Here is a 12,865-nt window from a genome sequence, read left to right on the forward strand (position 1 = left end):
TAGTTTGATTAAGGTTGATAGGTGTCAAAATATTGGGTATCACACAATCGATGCACACGTTTGGACACGTCAAGTTGCACGGATGTTTCGGAATCTTGGTTGATCGAGAGGTTTATTTTTTGTTCGGGTTGCACTATGCTGCAGTTACGCGACAGTTTGATTGTAGTTGAAGTAGTGTTCCTTGGGTAGAATTCCTTACGCCGCTGAATCAAGAGAGGTCCAGATCAGGATATGGACACAGATGTATCTAATCTAAACACGTACGAACACTTTACACACGTCACGTCGGGAAGAACAGGATGCTAGAATACATTCACTGGGAGTAGCACAACTCCAGGTACGACAGACTCTCCCATCCGGTGGTTGGACTTTCACTGGACACGCTTTCGCTGGTCGCACATCCTTTTTATAGCAACGGCGGAACAATGGACGTACATCCGCGCCTTTACTGACTCCCCCCCTTTTCCCCTTTATACCACCTCTATCGCACCCCGCGGTTCGCGCTTGCGCAAGCCCATCTAACGCATCACTCTCAGCAGTGGCAACGCACAGATTCGCCAGTAGCAACCGACCGCACTATGCTAGGCGGGCACAGGTGCCGGATGCGTCGTAGCTACCGATTACAATAAGGCTACCCGTGGCGAGTTGTTGTGCTGTACTCTTCGCTACCAGGACGCAACATTAGCTGGCCGAAAAAGTCAGCCCCTGATCTGGCACTATTTTTGCTTTAATTTTTTGTATTAATTCGCTCCCACACACTCGTCGCGCGTCGAAGGGCCGAGTTTCTGTTCCACCAGCAGGAGCAATTCACGCGGAGACGTCACTGAAAAATGATAAATAAATCGAAGCAAACAATTTTAGGTTAGTATATGATATTCGTACATTATTGGGGGACGAGGGATTTTCGGGGAAAGTTTTAAAATAATGAACCACAAACTACACCACTTCCAGTGATGTGTGGCCAGTTGTTTGCTGTATATTCGCGAGATATTGTTGAATGGCTGTTTTCTCGGAACAAAATATGACCTGCTTTTGCACAAAATAAATAGCACAGCTTCTTGCTGTTTTGCTACGAATGCCTGGATGCACCAACGAACGTACTCGAACCTATATATATATATAGAATCCTTCGTTCCGGGTGCAGTATTTGTATTATTGAAAATTGATCAAAACATCTCCATTATTCGAATCCTTGGAACACGGTTGCCTGCTACCCCAACTGGGTTACTGTTCGGGTTGCTCCTCCACCGTCGTCTTTTCTCGTGCAGCCTCTTATGTCGCAGCTGTGTACAGAGCATTGCTTGGAGGCAGTTATCTAGATGCAATTTCGATTAATGCTACACCAAAGACTTGGCTTGAAGAGAATATTGCTACACCCACCAATGTTCTACGCATCCCGTAGAAGAAAACATCACCAATATAGGCGGTAGCAGCGTGCAGAAAGCACAATCCCCGGGAAGATCGGAAACAAAACAACAAAAAAAGTGCTGGAGAAAGCCCTCCTCTGGGGAGTTTCTGGAGTTTTACTTGTTGCACGCAAAACGCAAAAACAAATTGATTGGATTGCTCTGCGTTCATCTCCGGTACGGATTTTATTTATTTTATTTCACCAACAAACGCGGTGCAACCTTTCAGGTGCAACCCATCTTTTCGGGGTGTAGGGAGCGTGAAATGCATTTTTTTTTAATGGCAGCCAGAATAGACAGTGGAGTGATCCTCCGAACTGCTCTCCTTGTAATTGGCTACTGGAAAATGGATCCTGTTTTCTCCCGATTTTTCACCTAGCATTGGTGCGAGGAATGCGCAATGAGTATGCTGGGATCTGCCCTTTGTGCAGATGGAGCACATCAAACAACTTCAACTAATGGACATTGACAAGGCCCGCAAAAGCTTGGTGCTGAAGGTGGCTACTTTTTTAATTGATTAATGCGAAAACCCGTAGACCCGTGGTTGAGTCTCTTGGTGACGGGACCGCATTGGGTTGTTGGGATGCTCCAAGCCTATTTCCCAATGCTAAACATTCAAAATCAGTTTCGACGGATGGATCTATTTCCGTGCCTAGGTTGCCGGAATGCATATAAAAATCCTTTCCTCGTTCCGTTCGAACCCAACGCGAGTTCTGCTGATGAGGTCTGTGTGTTTGGTGCGAGCCTCAGTTGATGCCATTTTATTCGAATGGATTATTGACTTGTGCAGCGGCGTTCTTTCGCTCAAACGATAACTTTGCTAATTGGACGCCTATTTCCATGCAACCCAGGAAAAATCTATCCTGTTTTTTTCCCAACACCTTCAACAAGGGAAACGCGCTGCTGCAGATCGGCTAGGCGAATGATTGTTATCCAGATTTCTGTGCATCTGTCAAAGATAAGTTTCCTCTAATGAGCATATTTACCGGTTGGGAAAATGCAAACTGGGCGACACTAACCGATAAATAGCGGGGAAAAAAACAGCCACATTCTGCTGTACAACAACAACAGCAACAAATATAGAAAGTTGGAAAACTACTTTTGCACCACACCCCCTCCCCACCGGCATCCAAATGCACCGGAAAGGCAATAAATGCAAAACATGCCTTACCGGCGACTAAATTTTCACCTTCGGATTTCTCGCATTGGACAGAAGTTTTTGCGCAAGGAAAACTTTTAATTAATTCCTTGCGCATTCCGCAACAATGGACACTCCTCTCCTTTCCCCCCTTTGCTCCCACATAGACACAGAGCGGAAGTATATCGTTGGTTGGCTCGGAGTATCGGGTATCGGTAGAACAGTTTCAATTTTGCCTTTAGATTCCTCGGGCCCTCCACATACACACACGCGCACACACTGCCGTGGTGGAAAATCGGGAAAATTTTCCATTCAATTATACAGCAACTTACAGACACACAACCGGCAAGTCAATCAGAAAGGCTGGAACGGGCCAATTAAAATTATGCGTTATGTGCTCTCTCGCCTGATGAGCACCCTTGTGCAGCATCGAGTTTGCATTACTTCGAATGTAACATGCTTTTTTATGGTGAAACTATTCGGCCTAATGATGTAGCAAATGACACAAGCTTCTTGTTCTTGACTGAACGATCTTACTTGGTCGTGTCCGCTCTCATCGTATTGCTAACTAGACTTATTGGATGCAACCTCACATTGGGTTCTCGGTTGGAATGGGATTTGATCCTGAGTCCTGCTGGGTGACGACCGGTTCCGCTAGTGTATCTGCCACGGGACACTGTCACAAATGACACCAAAATGGCTGCTTCAAACTTCTACAGCTTCTTATTGGCACTACAACTCCGAGAAGTCTTGTGATCTTGTATTCCTGGCTTCCTTTACTTGATGTTTTCCGTACCTGGCTTCGGAATCTTGGTCTTGGTTGGCCATCTTATGGTTTACTAGTCTTATTGATACCACTTAGTTGGATAGGCAAGTCCTCACTATGATTCATTGATGTTACTCGTAGCTGATTTCGCTTCTTTTCCAAATCCTTCTTAGGATTCTAGTCCCAAAATCCGACGGGATTTAATTACTGGGCGAGATTCGATACACGATCTTGTCTTGTTTTTGATAAAAACCCTACAAATGATGCAGGTAGCACTGTGAGGCTACAATAGGGTAACAGAATTTGGTTGACACACCTTCAACTTGTTTCGATATCGATACAAAACCCTGATACGTCTTTGACAGAGCATATTATCAGCAACGACGTCCAAGGTTGTGTTTGGTATCTTTTTCAATCATTTTCTACGTTTGTTTCTTACAAATAAGAAGTACGTCAAGCATCGACCGGTCTCGGTTATGGATCGACCGCTAATGTATCTTACAAGTAAAGCGTTAGAACGACACACTCGTTCTAACACGCAAGACTTCAAGTGTTGGTTAGCTCTCTGGAAACGTTTTACTACACATGATGGAGACGTGTCGAGCGAAACATATGCACGAAAACACAACTGGGCCCATCGAACCCAAACCAACACAACCGCACACCAGCTTCGAAGGCCCAATGACGTCAGTGTGCTGGACGTTTGCTTCACATCAAGAGACCCCCGAATGCAAAATCTAGATACTATAAAGGGGCGCCTGAAACGCGTCATCTGTCGGATACGGTGGTAACTATATTACTTTCGCTAACATTACATAATATGCTACAAAACCAATGAACGAAATACAGCGAACCTGCCAGATTATCGTAGCTTAGTGAGCGTTATCACAAATAATTACCGATTCTGTCTTGTATATTCAAATAGCTTACATCTGAGCGGAGTATTTTCCGGAGGTTCTGGATTTACGTTACACCCCACTGTGTGACAGAAAATAACTTACACGCTGCAGTTGTTGATCAAAATTAGTTAATTAATTAATTTTGTTTTGTCCCATGTGTCGGTCAACAAACTGTTAGGTCTTGACGTCTAGACAAAATCGCTCAGAAATTGCAGTAGGATGAAATGTCAGAATATCAACATTTTCTTCAGAGCTGCCTTTTGAGCAACCTTTGAGGTGAACATTTTTTTTATGTTACCGGGTCTTTAAAAACACAAAAACCTGCTACCTACGACCTATTCTACACTTCGAGTCTGTCTGGAGCGATAAATCAACTCGACGCTACTCGATTCTCCCGTACAAATACGCTGAATGTTTACCACCGCTGTTATGTCAGCTGTTGGTGCTGCCGATTCGATTTTGATTGGTGATCAATAAAATTCCTCCAGCTTAAGCTGATGCCATTAAAATTTTATTGTGAAATGCAACTATAACTTTGGGAGATATTAAAATGCGCGGCAGTTTATTTTCAGCGAAATGAGTCACAGTTTGCTTCGAAAAGAATGTTTTTCTTGCTTAAGGCATCAAATTTGCTTTCAAAATGTTTGAACAGGCCTGCCAAGCTATGTTCCATTTCACATACAAAATCAAAATAACTGCTTTAGTAATTATGGCAATAAAGATGAATACGGTGACATAAAATGCAAAAGAGCTTCTCTAGCATTTCATCAAGGACGTTTGAGGTTAAAAAAACCGGGTCTGACCCTTTTAATACTGAAAACATTGGAATTGGAAAGCAGTAAAATACTACATAAAGTGCAATCGTTTATTGTGAAAGTGTAAAGTAATATTTTGTTCCTTATTTTATTATGATATGAGGAAATATATTTTCTTCTTGGCTTAACGACCTTCTAGATCAAACACGTCGGCCATCAGATGACTACTTAGAGTTGCTAATACCACGCAGTTGGATAGTATGTCCTCAACAAGTACAAGGGAACGGTGTCCGGATGGGATTTGTATCCCGGTCCTGCCGTGTGAAGACCGGCACCGTTGTCCCCTCACCCGGGCGAAGGGTCCTTCATATTAGATGTGATTATTACTTTTCACACAATTCATGCATCAACACTGGTGTAATTGTTTACCCATACAAAAAAAAAAAAACTATTGTAGTTTAAATGTACGAAGGACCAGCCAATGTTACTGGTGCGATAGTTCTAGTGTCAAGTCTCGCATGTCAAACTGTCCACTGTATTGCAAAGGTGGCTGATGACACACGAGCACGATCATGTCGATCGAACTTGATCGCATAAGATCAAGTCAGAGTGTATGTTGAAGTAGGCGATCAGAGATTATATGTATTTTTAAACCTAACTCGCGCACACAGGATACACATGGCCCGTATGCCCTCTTACACACACACAGAGTACTGCCTGCTTCGCTAATTCGTGCCGTACCGAAAGGTGTTTTGAAGGTAGGAAGTCGCCCTCAACATTTGTCGGGCGATGTGTTTGTATGTTGGGTAGCGGTAGCGCAATGCCGTGTGGCATGCAGAAAGAAAAAAAAAACCCCTCTCGAAATGGGCAGCACACACATAGCAACAGACAGACTCTGTTGCTGTTCGGGTTCGGTTGGCCGATCGAGGTTGGCGAACCGCAGCAGCGCACACCACAAGAACGTTTCGCGCGTACTACAGAGCGAAGCAACACAAGGCGGAGTGTGGTCCGCACGCAGGAAACGGATGGGGGTTTGGATGTCTGGATAGGGCAACGCAATCGGTCCGGATCGGAATCGGATCAGCGTTTGGTTTGTTGCGCCGCCGAGAGGTGGTTGCACTGTGCGAAATGTGCTGCGGTCAGTTCGGGATCATCTTCGCCGGGTTGTGCGGCGCTAGCCAACCCTACGCACACACACACACACACATACACACAGCCACATATGTATAGCCGCGCAACACGCAACACGCAGAATAACTTGATCCGATCTTCTTCGCGAAGGTGCAAGGAAGACAAAAGTAAACAAATTCAACCCATTTAAGATAGGGGAGCGAGATGGCGAGCCGGTCGGTTTTGGGCAGTTGAGCAGTTGGAGCAGCCCCCCCCCCCCCCCCAATTCACAATGCTTACGTGCACAGATATACGTGTATATGCGTGGCTGGCTGTCAAGAACGCCAGGGCAAACACGTTGCATCTAGCAAATGTCCGTCAACGTGCCCTGCTTTCAATAGAGAGCGAGATAGAAAGACACAGCACCGAGTGCCGCTAAAGAACGTACCAACATTTCGCTGGACAGCAAAGTAACGTGAGCTGTCAATTTTGCCAACCTAAGCAGAGTACTTGCAGAAAAATCGATGGCTCTTCAGTCATATGCTTTTTCTTACCAGCAAAAAAAAAAAAAGAAACGCAAAGACCTCCGTTCACCAAGTACTCCACGGTAAAGCAGTAGAAGTTAACCAAATACTATCGCACCATTCCACCGGTATCGGCAAGTAGACGTAATGGCGCCACGAGAGTAGTTTTTGGAAAAAGATGCATACATTTTCTTCAACTCTACACGATTTTGTTCGTTTCTAGCAAAGACTCTGATCGATGATGCTGACACTACTTGCACTAGACTTATTGCTAGTACATTTAGCTCGGTGGTAAGGCGACAACGGCGCGGTCTTCACACGGCAGGACCGGGGTTCAAATCCCATCCGGTCCGTTCCCTAGTAGTAAGGACTCTGACTGTCCTACTACGTGGTATCAGCAATTCTAGTAAGCAATTCGATAACCGGCGTGACCTAGTAGGTCGTTAAGTCAAGAAGAAGTCAATGTCAGTGAGCGATTAGAATCTTCTTTGTCACTACAATCTCGAGAGAGGCCTCAAGGACTCAAACTCCACGTCTGGCATCCTTCTTCTTGGCTTGACCTATAAAGTCATGAGGCCGGCCATCGAATGGCGTACTAGATTTGCTGATACTACGTATCTGGATAACGGAGAAACGGTCCATATGTCGTCCGATTCCGTGATCCGGATACGACGTTACGGCTCTACCGTGTGAAAGAGTGGCACAGCCGCTGCTACCACTGAAACCACAAAACTTCCCCCTTTATCCAAACAATCCCTATTTTAAAGGTGGCGGATCATGAAGCTTTTTCTTTTCTTTTTCACCCAATATTCCATCCATTTGGTTTAGGGCAGTACCTGCAGCAGATTTCGCAAACAGTTGAAACCTCAGATCATCAGAGGTATTTCTGGTCGTCTAGAACACAACAACCAAAAAATGAAATAAAAGGTTTTGAAAATATTTCCCATACCGGTAGCTAGGGATGGTTCTGTCCATGGGCTGTGTTCGGCAAACACAGGGATGAACTTCCTCCCGATGCCGAAAGGTACCCAGCAGAAAAAAGGTAAACGTTAGAAAACCGAAGATTCAGACTACCTGTACAAAGCAGAACTACAAATCCCACACAGCGTCAGCAACATTAGAGTATAACTCTTTCCTATTTTGCCAAGTTTTCGACTGCACAACTTATTTGCCAAACGTTTGATTTTAATGGCGAAAGATGGGTTCTGTATGGTACAGGCCATCGTTACGTACCAGTGTCTGGTGGCCAGTTTCGACGAATTTCGGAGCTAAGGAGCTAGGTGAATGGGACAGTGGGACTCCGGCATTCTGCCAACTACTTGCAAGCAAACGCAACGCAAGACTCAAACGAAACAAGAGCATAAAGCATAAGGTTTCGTCGGATGGGCAGAGTACACACCGTAGCACACCTGCATATTCGAGACACGGCGTACAGGTGACTGGATATCACACACAAACGTAACCGGGGGACCGACCGAAAAAGGCTTGCCCGAAAAAAAAAAACATTGAAGAACAAGCAGCAGCTGATGAAGTTGCTGCCCCTTGCTTCCCGGGGTGGTTCTCGGGCTTGTTCTTCGAAGGGTGCGCGTGTGTTTGTGTACATGCCGTCATATTGAACGTGTGATGACGCTGCGGTCACTGCTGCCATGATTACCACCACCACGGAGGCTCTAAGTACGGTTCCGTGGACGTGCGTGCAGTCAAACGTGGATTTCTTGTGGCCGCAACGCGACGCACCAGACCAGACTTTAGGCAGTTTGGTTCAGCGGCCATGACGAGTTCGCACGAGAGCCGCGCGGCGCCGACATCATCTCGCGTGGTCTCGCATTACCGGAGGCGGCCCTCTACTACGGTGAGACGTATTTTACAGACATGTGCTCTCGAAGAACACATATCACAACAGTCAGCATCAGTGGGATGTGCTTAGGCATGCATCGTATTGACGTTTGCTGGTGTTTTAGATTCTTTTCTAAGGAGGATTTCTTAGGAGGACTTGGGAGGGGGCGCTCAGGTTGGAGTCCTGTCCTGTTAAAAATTTATATGGAATTTGACGGATATCAAAGCCTTCCGATTTTATCGGAAAAAGGCAACAAACAATCACAAATTGTTCGGAAAACCATGCGAAAAAAATTCGATCGATTCAGGCTGTGCCACCGGCCTAACTAAAAAATAAATTTGTATTACAGATTTCCGAAAAACTAAATAATTTTTTGGGGTATTGGCTGCTCGCTAAATTTGGCTTTCTGGGTCGCAATCGCAACATTAGAAAACACCCTTAGCTAATGCAACATTTCCTATAGGAAAACGAACCCAACCCGTGATAGGGAAGGCGCAGGCCTGATGATGCTGTGTGATGATTATGCGTACGTGTTTGTGTGTTGATTTTGGTGTGCATATTGTGTGTGTTAGCGGCTACTAACCATTTATGGGACACACAACACGAGACGAGCCGGAAAATCTAACACACATTCTAAGGACTCTAAGGGGATATCCGGTTTCGGGCAGTGATTGGCACATTTCGAAGGGACAAACACAAACGCCAATCAGTTTAATGCATGTTCATTTACGCGACTGCCGCAACACAGAGATAGGCACAGTATGCGCAGGAGGTTACTGAACTCGTTGAATTTTTACCAAAAAAAAAAAAAAAAAAAAAACTAACAAAATTAAGTGTTGCTTTAATTTACCAAAAAATCGAACTTGGTTTTCCTTCTTCCTTGGTGCCTTAATTGTACCGAAAAAGCACTCACACACGCACAAATACGTGCACAGTTCGATAAACTTGAGAGCCCTGCACCTACGGTACACGGCCAATGAGAGCATAATACGAACACAACGAAAGGGCCACCTGGTTTTTGTGAGCATTTTCTACCTCGTTCCTTCGAAGATTTCGCTAAATGCAACCGAGATGAAAATGAATTGCCTTCGGTTTCGGGAGAAGAAAAACTTTTATCATGGAAAAATGGTCGATCTCGGGCATTCTCTGTAGACGGACGACACTGTGGATGGTGGCCCAGAGAAATCAGAGCAAGTGACGGCATTTTCCTGGCACGGTGGCGTGGTTGTGAGGTAAAGTGATGGTGTGTGAGTGTGTTGCTATTACTGCCATATGCCTTGCCGAACGTTCATCGTAGCGGCACGCGAATGAACACACCAAACCGCGTGTGGGTCGTGGATGACGACCTCCACGGTGTGAGTCAACAATTAAGACGGCTGATGACGAGGTGAGGGCACGGGGGGGGGGGGACTGAGGAGGAGGCTGTGGGTGGGAAGAAGGAGCAGGTAAGGGGTTCCTGGTTAAGACAATCAGTTGATAGAGGTGGTGGTATCCGGGGAGTTTGGAACAATCCTGATGATGTTGAAAAAAAAAATTCCAACACACACACACACACCAGCAAAACCAGAGAGACATGCATAGAAAATCGATCGATTTACGATGTTTTATTCGCCGTCTGTTGCACAACGTTGCAAATAATATGCCCACCTTTGGGGAGGGGGGATGGACCATTCTTCAGTCGGTTTTGGCCGATGGCTCTGTAGGCACAAATTGTCCCTCTTGTTTATGTCCCTTGTGTCTCAATGAATACGCACACAAACACACATACACACACACAGAGACATGCACCTCGTTGCGCAGCACCTATTCGAGGAGATTGAGTTACACACATTGATCGTGCGTATTGATTCAGTTCGCCGCGTATGCGAGACCCTAGAACGTGGTACCTTACAGGGTAGACGTGTGTATGTGTGTGCGTGCACACCATTTTTTTTTTTTGGCAGGCATAAAATTAATTTTCCTCATTTACTTTACACACAGCAGCAGCACTTAATTTTTCGATCACAGTTCCAAAGCACGTGGAAAACAAAACCGGTGGTTGCACAAGAAATACCTATCGGTATGTATGTATTTAAGACACACGCACACAAACACAAACACAAACACACACACACACATGTATATAACATCCCCAAAATCCCACAGATTCACGATTTACACACGTACGCGGTGTAACGTTAGTGTGATGACAACGCAGAAAAGAACGAAAATTTCCACACCGATGAACAAACATTTACACACTCACACACACATACACACAGAGTTGAGAGAAAAAAAAACATTTTGCCGGCTGCTGTTTGCTTGCTTTTACCCTATCCTTAAATTAACTGTTAAGCACATAAAAAAAAATTTATTCCTACCACTGGTTATCATACAAACAATGTCGGCTTACCGTGCTTATAAAACCCTGCAAAAGACCAGTGTGCGTTGCGTTCACGCCGCAGCGGTGTCACTATTTGCGAGTGTTTTTTTTTATTGTTGTTTCTATTTAGAATTGCTTTTTTCTATTAATGTTGACTGTTCTTTCCTTCATTCAAACAAAAACAACTGTGTAAAACGCGACCAGAGAACGCGGACAGAGAAACACGCACGTCCTCACGGACCGAGAGATCGGAGGGAAATGAACCGCTTTTTGCGGTGTTTTTTTCAATGAACACCTTTTTACGCCCGCCGCTCAACACTATCAAATGCCGTATTATTTATTTGCCCACCCATTAGATCGCTCGCGTACTTTGATTAGTACGAGAGCAAGCGAGTGTGAGAGAGAGGGCGAAACGACATTGCGTGCGTGTGTGTGCTAGCGTACGCGCGTGTGTGAAAAGCGTAAATGAACCCGGATGAATGGAACAGCTTGTTCATTATCGAACTGTGGATTTTACGAATGCGGATGCAGGTGTTTTAACAACAATAAAATAATATAAATAAACAAACCGTCACGAATGTTGCGGAACTGCTTTTGTTTTTGCTTACTAATTGTGCTGATTGGCATAAAACATAATTTACAAAAAAAAAAATGCTACTAAAATCAATTCACATAATGCAAATAAAAATAACAAATTAAAAGAAATTTTATATGGAAAACTATAAACGGCCGAGATTAGGTTTTCCTTTTTCTAAAATATTTTTAAAACAACCGGTTTTTAGAAAGAATTTCTTAACGACCTAATAAAAGTCACATCGGCCATCTTTTACTAGACTTTGCCGATACCATTCCTGCCGTGTAAAGACTGGCACTATTGTCATCTCACAAACTCTGAAAAATATTAGACAAATGGTCAAAAATATGTCTGACGGGAAACAAAAATATTCACAAAACCGCCTTCAAACTAAATATATCCAAAATCGCAAAAAAAAAAACTGTAGAATACCCTGTAACTAAATGTGCGAGATGGCTAGATTCAAATATAGTTATAGAATGGATTGTATGATTTTATGAGGAAGAGTTAGAGCTTTTTTTTAAAATAATTTTTGTTACATTAGTTTGCTGGGTAACATTCCAAATCTTTTCTGGCAAAACGTTGAAAAAATGTATCGAATTTGTTCGTCGGTTAGAGGCGAATCAGCTGTGAGCCCATACCATCCTCTACTTCAACAAGAACAGAACAAGCAATTGGCGCGTAGCGCATGGCTGAATGCGTGGAGACGGAAGAAGGAAGGCTACGCCTTAGTGACATCATATCATGCGTGTAGTTGAAATGAAGAAACAGTGCACTTCAGGCTCAAGTTACGCGCAACCCTCATAAACTGTACATCACTGGATGAGAAGGTGGCCGCTGCACGTTGTGCTAGACTGTTGCGTTTTGCTGAAGGTAACTGAGGAGGCTGTACTACGGGGAATCGAAACATACCGAGAACACAACTGAGATGAGTTTGGGATGGCAATTAAAACTGGAAGACATATGAGCCATAACGAAATACAGGCTAGACATGTGGAACCGAAAATTTAGGACTCAACGCAATCGTAGAAATAGTTTTAAGTCACTCAAACAAAGAACTACATTGTTCAGACTAATCACATCACCGCTAAAGGAAGCTTTGGATTGGAACATCTGAAGGATAGCGTAGGAACAGCTCGGCGACAGAGAAGGTCATTGTTTAATAAACGAAAAACGACTGTTTTGTGAGCTGCTCCCAAGTGGGCAGTTAATTTCGGTTTTCATTTCCACGCGATGGTGGCAATTACTCCTTCAGAGTTGGTTTTTGACAATTTAGTTTTGAAGTTTTTTAATTCATAATGAATATAAAGTTATCGCTTCGCTTACCTTCGTCGATACCAACACTGTTCCCAGCACACTTCGCACAAGGATACGTGATGTGTGTAGCCTAGCTCTCCTTACTATGAGAGTCCTGCTGCCAGAGTCTCTCTATCCTCACGAAACCAAATTTTGAAAATTCAAAAACAGACGATAGCCTTAGAGATAGGCTCATGT

General features: G+C 44.2%; 2 protein-coding genes across 4 annotated transcripts in view; one reads left to right on the top strand and one right to left on the bottom strand.

Annotated features, from left to right (window-relative positions):
- LOC126558897 (V-type proton ATPase subunit d) overlaps nucleotides 1–641 on the top strand; it is a 401,974-nt gene extending 401,333 nt beyond the window's left edge. For all 3 annotated transcript variants that reach the window (XM_050214992.1, XM_050214999.1, XM_050214984.1), the window contains exon 5: nucleotides 631–641. The gene's annotated coding sequence lies outside the window, so the exon portion shown is untranslated. The remainder of the gene's footprint in view (nucleotides 1–630) is intronic.
- LOC126556704 (negative elongation factor D-like) overlaps nucleotides 1–12,865 on the bottom strand; it is a 173,106-nt gene that overhangs the window by 113,700 nt on the left and 46,541 nt on the right. The gene's annotated exons all lie outside the window — the stretch shown is intronic.

This window comes from Anopheles maculipalpis, chromosome X, assembly GCF_943734695.1.
Source record: "Anopheles maculipalpis chromosome X, idAnoMacuDA_375_x, whole genome shotgun sequence".
Lineage (NCBI taxonomy): Eukaryota > Metazoa > Arthropoda > Insecta > Diptera > Culicidae > Anopheles > Anopheles maculipalpis.